At 42.3% G+C, this 8,334-nt stretch overlaps 1 long non-coding RNA gene across 3 annotated transcripts; it reads right to left on the minus strand.

Moving 5' to 3' along the window:
* Positions 1 to 3,377: 3,377 nt before the first annotated feature.
* LOC109756389 (uncharacterized) lies at positions 3,378 to 8,037 on the minus strand. 3 transcript variants are annotated; one of them, XR_012204978.1, is made up of 7 exons: positions 7,474 to 8,037; positions 6,856 to 7,391; positions 6,539 to 6,786; positions 5,769 to 5,873; positions 5,029 to 5,110; positions 4,676 to 4,747; positions 3,378 to 4,011 (listed from the first exon to the last, which is right to left on the minus strand). It is a non-coding gene; the product is annotated as an uncharacterized lncRNA (long non-coding RNA). The 3 variants fall into 3 exon arrangements; XR_012204979.1 differs by lacking the exon at positions 7,474 to 8,037 and having other exon boundaries at positions 6,539 to 6,780; positions 6,856 to 7,143; XR_012204980.1 differs by lacking the exon at positions 4,676 to 4,747 and having other exon boundaries at positions 3,780 to 4,011.
* Between the last annotated feature and the right edge of the window lie 297 nt (positions 8,038 to 8,334).

An 8,334-nucleotide genomic window follows, 5' to 3' on the forward strand; every position in this document is an offset into this window, starting at 1 on the left:
ATCAGAAAAACATGAAACCTTGCTTGATTTAATGTCATGCCACCAAGATGATGTGGTAAAGAAATTGGCATGTTTGACGAAAGTTTGGACACACACCCCTCACAAAACCGGAGCAAGTCGCTAGAAGGTTCGTGGTTCCGAGAGGGAACAATGCATGTTTGATGACGAACGGGAGATAGCTTCCTCTTACGGCCTTCAAATTTTTTCAACGTCTAACGTGCACTACTACAACTGTAATGTGAAATTTGGGAAAATATTAGTGGTCATTTGACCTTTTAAAGGTATTTAAGTGATTTTCTAACCATTTAATGACCGTAATTCAAATTTGAACAACATCTACATGCAACGCCTAACCAAAACGGTTTGAAAAATCATGTATGTGTACTTCTGTGCGAGTTAATTCCATGTGCAGTAAATTAGAATGAATTTTCAAACATATTGGTCTCACGACATGGACACATGCATACTTATGCATGGAGTGACATGGCATTTTAATTCAAAAAAATTAGAAAAATGACCAGAAACACATGAAACCTTGGTTGATGTAATGTCATGCCACCAAAATGATGTGGTAAAGAAATTGGCGTGTTTGACGAATGTTTGGACACACGCCCCTCACAAACCGGAGCAACTCGCTAGAAGGTTCGTGGTTCCGAGAGGTAACAATGCATGTTTGATGACGAACAGGAGATAGCTTTCTCTTACGGCCTTCAAATTTTTTTCCTACGTTTAACGTGCACTAATACAACTGTCATGTGAAAAATTGGTAAATTTCAGGGGTCATTTGACCTTCTAAAGACATTTAAGTGATTTTCTAACCATTTAATGACCATAATTCGAATTTGAACTACATATACATGCAACGCCTAACCAAAACGGTTTAAAAAATCATATTTTTGTGTACTTGTGTGCGAGTTAAAAAATCATCAGACGATGTAAATATCTGGTGTTTAAAAAAGAAAATGTAAAGATCTGGCAAGACAACCGGCCCCCACACGATTGGCACTCTATCTCGCGGCTCGAGGTTTCGTAGGTGATTGGCGGGGGTCATTAATTAGACACGGTTCTGTATTGGAAACCGTCAGCTATTATGTTCACACACGGATTTGCTGCGGGAATGATGTGTAATTCAAACTACAGTACTCGTAAATTCCGGCGACCGGCGTGTGTACATTCCCCGTCAATCTAGATTCCGGCCGCCAATAAATATTACCTTGCTCACGTCGTCCCGCCTGCATTCTCATCTACATCCTCCCCTCGCTTGCCCTCTCTCTCTCTCTCAAATCTCTACCATGCGCCGCCGGTCTGCCCACGCGCCAACGAGGAGTCGCCGCCCCTCGAGGACGCTCACTCGATTAGCAGCGACGAGGACCCCTACGCGCCGCCTGACGAGGTTGCGCCAGACCCCCCAACTTTGGATTGGTTATGGGGCCAGTACAATCTTTGTCTGTGAAAGTCGCTGCCGCCGGCTGAGAAAGCCAGGCAAGTGGCGTTCAAGAAGGAGATGGCGGAGGAGGAAGCTAGGTACCAGGCGGCTTGTGAAGCCCGTGATGCCGCCTGGAAAAAGGAGGCGGCGGAGCTTTGGGGGCGGGCACGTCATCGTACCGAGGAGGTGTACGAAGACGGGTACTTCGCGAGGAAGGTCATGGGCGTTGGGTGCCTCATCGCTGCGCGGAGGTGGGCCGATAAGCTCCAGCGTGCCACCGACGAGGAGCTCTGGTGGGCGCCCAACGAAATGGCAAGATCGGCCGCGCGCGTCCGCCAGCAAGAGGCAGATCGGTACGTCAAGCGCTGCGAGGCGGAGGAGTCGGAGTACTGCCTCCGCACTGGGAAGACGCCGCGCCCCAGGGAGCTGCTGGAGAGGGGCTGCCGAAATACTAGCCGCAGGAGGGATTATTAGTTTTAGTATTGTTCGTTTTCAATTTTATGCATTGTACCTAGTAGTTAAGTATCATCACGTATATGTGATGATATTATATATATGGGCTATTCTGTTTCGCGTAACAGAATATTATTCTGTTACCCTATTTGAACTGATGGTTTCAGGCGGTTGTACTGATGTATTCGAGCGGTTGAACTGATGCTTTCAATTCTATTTTACAAATCGTCTTCTTTAGTTCAAAAAAAATTGCAAATTTTTTGTCGGAACAGGGCGTGTAATATTCGTTGGAAAGCTCTTGATATTTCAAGTATATTGAACGTTTTGCAAAACCAACATGGTTTAAGAGCAATTTTAAAAAAACTGTTTTTTCAAAACCGAAAACGCGAATCATATTTTGGACTCAATTTTCAAACGGCTTGTCGGAATTGAGCAAATAAGATCGCGTTGGAAAGCTGGTAAAAATCCGCATCTTCATATATATATATATATATATATATATATATATATATATATATATATATATATATGTTTTTTTTAATTCTATACAATTTAAAAGTAATTTGAAAAATGGTGAAATTCTGGGTGAAACGTATTTTCGCGTTTTTTTGCAAACTGTTTGTCGGATTGATGCAAATGATACGGCGTTGGAAAGCTATGGAAAATGCGCAACTTTTTCGTATTAAAATGTTTTTCTAATTCCTTACGGTTTAAAAATGAATTCGAATACGGTCAAATTTGATTTCAAACGCGATTTTTTTAAAAAGGTTTTCGAAACGAGGCAAATAATATACCGTTGGAAAGATATCAAAAATGCGAAACTTGGTCATGTTGAACATTTTCTCAAATTCGCAACCATTGAGGAGTAATTTTGAATACAGTGAGACACGTCGTGTTGTTTCCCGTCAGAAAAAACCGAGTATTTGTACTAATCTATGTGCATATTTGTACTGAGGTATTTTTCATAGAGTGATTTTGAATGGTTCCGACAAAAGAGTACTTGAGCTGATGTTTGTATGGGTTTGTACTGAGCATGTTTTCACAAACTAGAGTTTATTCTGCTTTTTTATATGGTTCTCATAATTTTATAACGGTTTACGGCATCATAGTCCTCAAACTTGCATAGGTTATATCGTTGAACTGAATGATATTTTTTCAAAAGAAAAATTTCCGTGTATTTTTTCCGTTCGAAAAACAGAGTACTCGTACTAATATATCTGTGTATTTGTACTGAGCTAGTTTTCACAGTCCGAAAACGTTTTGGGTTGAGCAATCGAACTTTCATCATCGAACCTACATGGTTTATATAGCTGAACTAAAATAAAAACCTTTTCCACAATAAATGTGCTGTGTTTTTTCTTTGGTTTCTTTGAGCGTATATTCTTAAGGTACAAGTACAGTAACACACTACAAGTTCACAAAGAAACATGAGATATCCTCGCATATTAGTTTTTCTATAGACAAAGAAAAATCCATTAGACATATCGTCAACCAGTAATTTTAAATTGTGCTGAAGGCACACAATAAAGAATTAGTCATTCTGTACATCTTGGTGTAATCAAATGTACTGCAAAATTTCCCAAGCGAACATCCACATTTTGTGAATTGAACCTTATTCATTTTTTACATAGAATAAACTGCAGTAGCATTTTTTGTGCGGATGGAATCTGCTACAGAGAGAAATGGCAACCAAAATCATGTCACTTGCCCGCTAGCATCCATGAAAACTGAGACAAAATGCAGAAGATCAAACTAATAAAACGCTTGCTGCATCCATCAGCAATCATGCATGACCAAGCAATGTGCAAAGCAAAGGCGCTGGTGTTCTCCCGGTGTGTGTGCTCGACTTGGACGGATGTGCAACGCTTGGTGAAGTTGGTGGCCGCGACCCACAATTCTACTTGTACTGGTGTCAACGCTCCACTTGGACGGCTGCCAGAGGGACCAGTACACAAAGAGAGGGAGGTGCATTGGAGTGAGACGGCCGGCCACCACACGACAGCATCCAGGGGCGGAGCAACGGATGGCCTGCAGCCAGCTCTTCCGAGGGACCGGTGGTGGAGCACCGAGGTGGACTGGTGAGCTGGGTGACGAACGGGAATAGAGTCGAGGAGCGATGACCGTCGTTGGCCCTGGAAGCAAGAAAAGTGAATCGAGTCGGTTAATTAGTTGAACTAAGATAGTCAACTAACTGATTGCAATAAAGAGTCTAAATCACTTTTCTTCTGGTGGAAGTGGAGGAATGATTAGCAAAATACATAAATTCATTTTTCTTAACACAAAAAATAACTGCAACGACCAGGACTTCAAAATGCACTGTACAGGTAGAGAGTAAACATACAACTCCCATTCTAAAAAAGTCAAACTTAATAGCTCTCAGAGTTTGAACTATTGTACACTTTTTTGTCGAACTGATGCAAAAATCCCCCATGTAGCAAATTGGCATACAATATAAAACCGATGAACTGAACTGGTTCAATAACACAAATCAAACTTCTTTATGTGCTTATTTATGAACTGATAATATAAATACGCAGTGAACTGGTAGACCTAGTGAGTTTTTCTTTTATACAGAGCATATGTTTTACAAGCTACACAGGCAAGACATACATGATAAATTGTTCACAAAAGCATTTGAATCATGTTCAAGCACCCACATGAACACAATAAAAATCATCAGCAATTTGAACTTCAAAATGGACATTGTAAAAACAAATAGCAACATTTTTAAGCAACAAAAATTTGACAGCAACCAACTTTATAAAAACAACAAGCAAAAGTAGTGCAGCAACATACACATTCATCTCTTAAATCACTTCCTGTAATGCTTTCTACAGGTTAGTCGCATCCGTTTCAAGCAGCACAAGCCTGCATCCCATAGACCAAGTTATACATACAGCCTAGTGTAAGGCCATCGTTTCAGCGTGCATGGTATCACTGACCTCAAGATGATGACCTTGTCCCACTACAACAGCTTACCGATTATTAAATATCAGCAGAATGTTACATTGCCGAGAGGTTTATGCTTCAAGCTCAATAAACTTTTTTCTTAATTAAAAGAATGAGAAAAGAAACTATAAACGAGCTTCATACTATGAACAAATGAGCATAAAAATATTCTCTCCGCTATGCTAATAAACCATTTTTACCGCGGCGTCGGCTCACTCCGTGCAACGTCTCTGAACTTGGTGTACGCCAGCGGTAGAACTCCCCGGCCTTCCAAAACTTGTACTGAAGATATGTACCAAACAACAGTATGCATAAGTATTCCGAAGACATACAATAGCTACACACAGCCGTGAGTTACCAAAAAACACAACAGTTTGTGAATTTTTTATAAAGCTTTTATATGCATAACACAATGACATTTTTTTAGCACTACTTCTGCATTTTAGACATGCTATGCTAGAAATAACATGGTAACGGAAGTGACTGAAATCAGATAAGATTGGTGAACTATGAAATGCATAAAAAAGAAACACGGACACTATTTCTATTCCAAAATACATAAAGTTGTGCTTTTTCAGGTGGCTAGCGCAGTGGGTATGAACTGGTTGCTCACCCGCAAAAAAAGGTATGAACTGGTTTCTTTTTTAATTGCCATATGCATAAATTTACGCATCAGTATGAACTAGTAATTGTTTACTTGCTAGTAATGGAAATGAAAGAATTACTGCATCACATCAATCATATCCTTTATATAGGAAAGGGAGTGGCAATCCATTTAATTAAATGGTTCACGGGATTACAACTAAGAAAAGTAGTAACACAATATTTCTGCAAATGCCACTTCGTACTGGTTCAACTTGCAGTTACTAACGAGGACAGTTAGTGACTTTGTGTGGCCAAAAAAAGGCACGCATGACACGTGCATTAGGGGAGAAATTACCTCTACCTCCTGCCTGGATAGAGGGTACGTACTTCCAATACACGAATAGCAGAACTGAAGAGTGGTTCTCGTCACCGGTCTGCAGTCGCTCCAGCCTCCCTCGTGCTGCATTCAGAGAGAATAAATTAGTGACAGAAAGGAGATTTAGAGAGGAAGAGAAAATATTTTGCTACAATAAAATTCACACACAACGAATTGAAACATTCAGTAGCCTGCAAGAAAATATTTTTTACACCTAATCTTTCAACTATCATAAACATCAATATAAACCTTATCTTCACTTCTCCTAGGAACTATCTGGACATGGTGAAGACTAACTAATGTAAGGATAGGCACAAAACGTTTAATATTGAACTTTTTGGTTAAGAGAAATTTTGAAAATGGCAAAAACAACATCAATTTTTCTTTCTGAACTCGCAAAATGAAAGTGGACTTATATGATCAGATTTTTTGAATGGCCTCGGTCTGGGAACATGGACTTATAGAAGTCAACCTTTTTGGGGTTCTAATTTTAAATTTGGTTTCATATCCGAACTGATGATGTCATTAGCTCTGAACTTGAATAGCTTATGTAGTAGAGCTGATTGTATTTAAACAAAATAAAATGATTTGAAATTAAGTACTTGTGGCGGTTTGTTCTTTGAACTTATCTGCTAGCAACACCTGAACTATCCTGTAGAGAATTTTTTTTTGAAATAGTTGAACTACCATGTAGAAAAGAAATTTTGTTGATACGTATTCACCAACCAAAATAGACAGGAAGTTCCAACCTTTTATTTGCAGTCGGCAGTTATCCAGATGCCAGGAGACAACACGTCGTCTGTGACACTTAAACAACACCTAGCAGACAACTCACAAGCAACTGCAGACCGTATCACGAGGCGGGGAAACCAGTGCTGAACTAGAAGGGGACATCAGCGCTGCTGGAAGAGAGGCGGAAACGGCTCCAATTCATTGTTGCATTGTCCAGGGGCACGATTTGGGAAGGTCTCCTTCCCTATGGCCACTGATGCTTTAACTTGTACAAAACAAAATAAATCAGTCGTCGACACTGATGAGTAATTGCATCGTGTCAGGGATCCAGTACCTGCTCCACGGTCAATTGCTAGGCTTAGGTGGCTGCTAATTAACAACAACCAAATCCAGTCTTCCATTGGATCCTTATACATGGCTGGCTGGCTTGTACACAGTACACATGGGCATCCTCTGTCATCCTCTCAAGATCTTATAAGTACCGAGGAACTGAAATTTTGTAACTTCTTTATTAAAATGCAGAAGCGCATTAACATCAGAGGAGTGTCTTCATCGAAGTCCATGCTGAAGATCTGCAGCAGACAGTCACGAGATTTTGACTCCGCCTCCATCAGCAGTTGCTCCAACGTCCCCGGATTACTATCCTTGAACTTTTGGTACACCATTATTAGAACTTTCTGGTTTTCCACATTTGCACTGAAAATTTTCATACTTCTTCACAAAATCAAACTTCTGAACTTGTGCGATGACACTAATTGAACTTGCAAAGGAACACCCAGTACATGTCGATGGCTGTATCAATGGCAAAGGAAGGAGCTGTCGGCGCTCAAAATGGTGCAAAGGCCGTCTAACGAAGTCCAAGTTGGTTTTCTGTGGCAAAAAAATCAGGTATTAGGGAAGGTAGACAGAGATCAATAGAAAATTGGTTTGCTTTGGAAAAAAAAGTTCAGACCTTCCAGAAACAATGGTACAACATGGACGGCGGCCAGCAAGCGGGACGAGGGAGGTCGGCCGGCGGTGGATCGAGGTGCCGCGCGCGTGGAAGAAGGATGGCTGGCGCCCGAGCGTGAGGGAGAACAGAGGGGGAAGGCGGGGTGGAGGTTGGCGTACGGGAGGAGCTTGCAGCGGCCATGAGCGGGAGCAGCTTGCAGCGGTCATCTGCACGGGGGAGGGATGCGGCGGCCGTCGGTGCGGGGAGGGATGCGGCGGCCGTCGGTGCGGGGGAGGGATGCGGCGGTCATTGGTGCGGGGAGGGATGCAGCGGCCGTCGGTGCCGGGGAGGGATGCCGCGGCCGTCAGTGCGGGGAGGGAGGCGGTGGCCGGCGACGCGGGGGAGGGAGGCGGCGCGGCGGGCGGCGCTCTGGAGGGAGGCGGTGGCCGGCGACGCGCAGGAGGGAGGCCGTGGCCGGGCGCGCAGGAGGGTGGCGGCGGGCGGTGCTCGGGAGGGAGGCGAGGTGGCCAGTTAAGGATGTTTTTTTCGTGGGGTTCCTACGGGCGGGCTTGTTTCTACCGGGTTGGCCTTCGTCAAAATCGCATCGTGGCTCTATATAGGTGCGAGAGTATCAGAATATTATTATTCTGTTACTGGTAAAATAGTCCAGCCCTATATACTAATTTGTTTTTTATCTGTATATGATCCAGCTCTATATACGAATTCCATTTTCTATCTGTTTTTTATACTAATTTGAATCTAGCTGTTATCATTCACATATACAGAATGGAAAACGTATATACACATTGAAACAGAACATACAAGAATGGAAAACAAAGTACACACATTGAAACAGAGCAATAAACAAAGCAATACTATGAT

Source organism: Aegilops tauschii, chromosome 3 (genome assembly GCF_002575655.3).
Source record: "Aegilops tauschii subsp. strangulata cultivar AL8/78 chromosome 3, Aet v6.0, whole genome shotgun sequence".
NCBI classification, from domain to species: Eukaryota; Viridiplantae; Streptophyta; class Magnoliopsida; order Poales; family Poaceae; genus Aegilops; species Aegilops tauschii.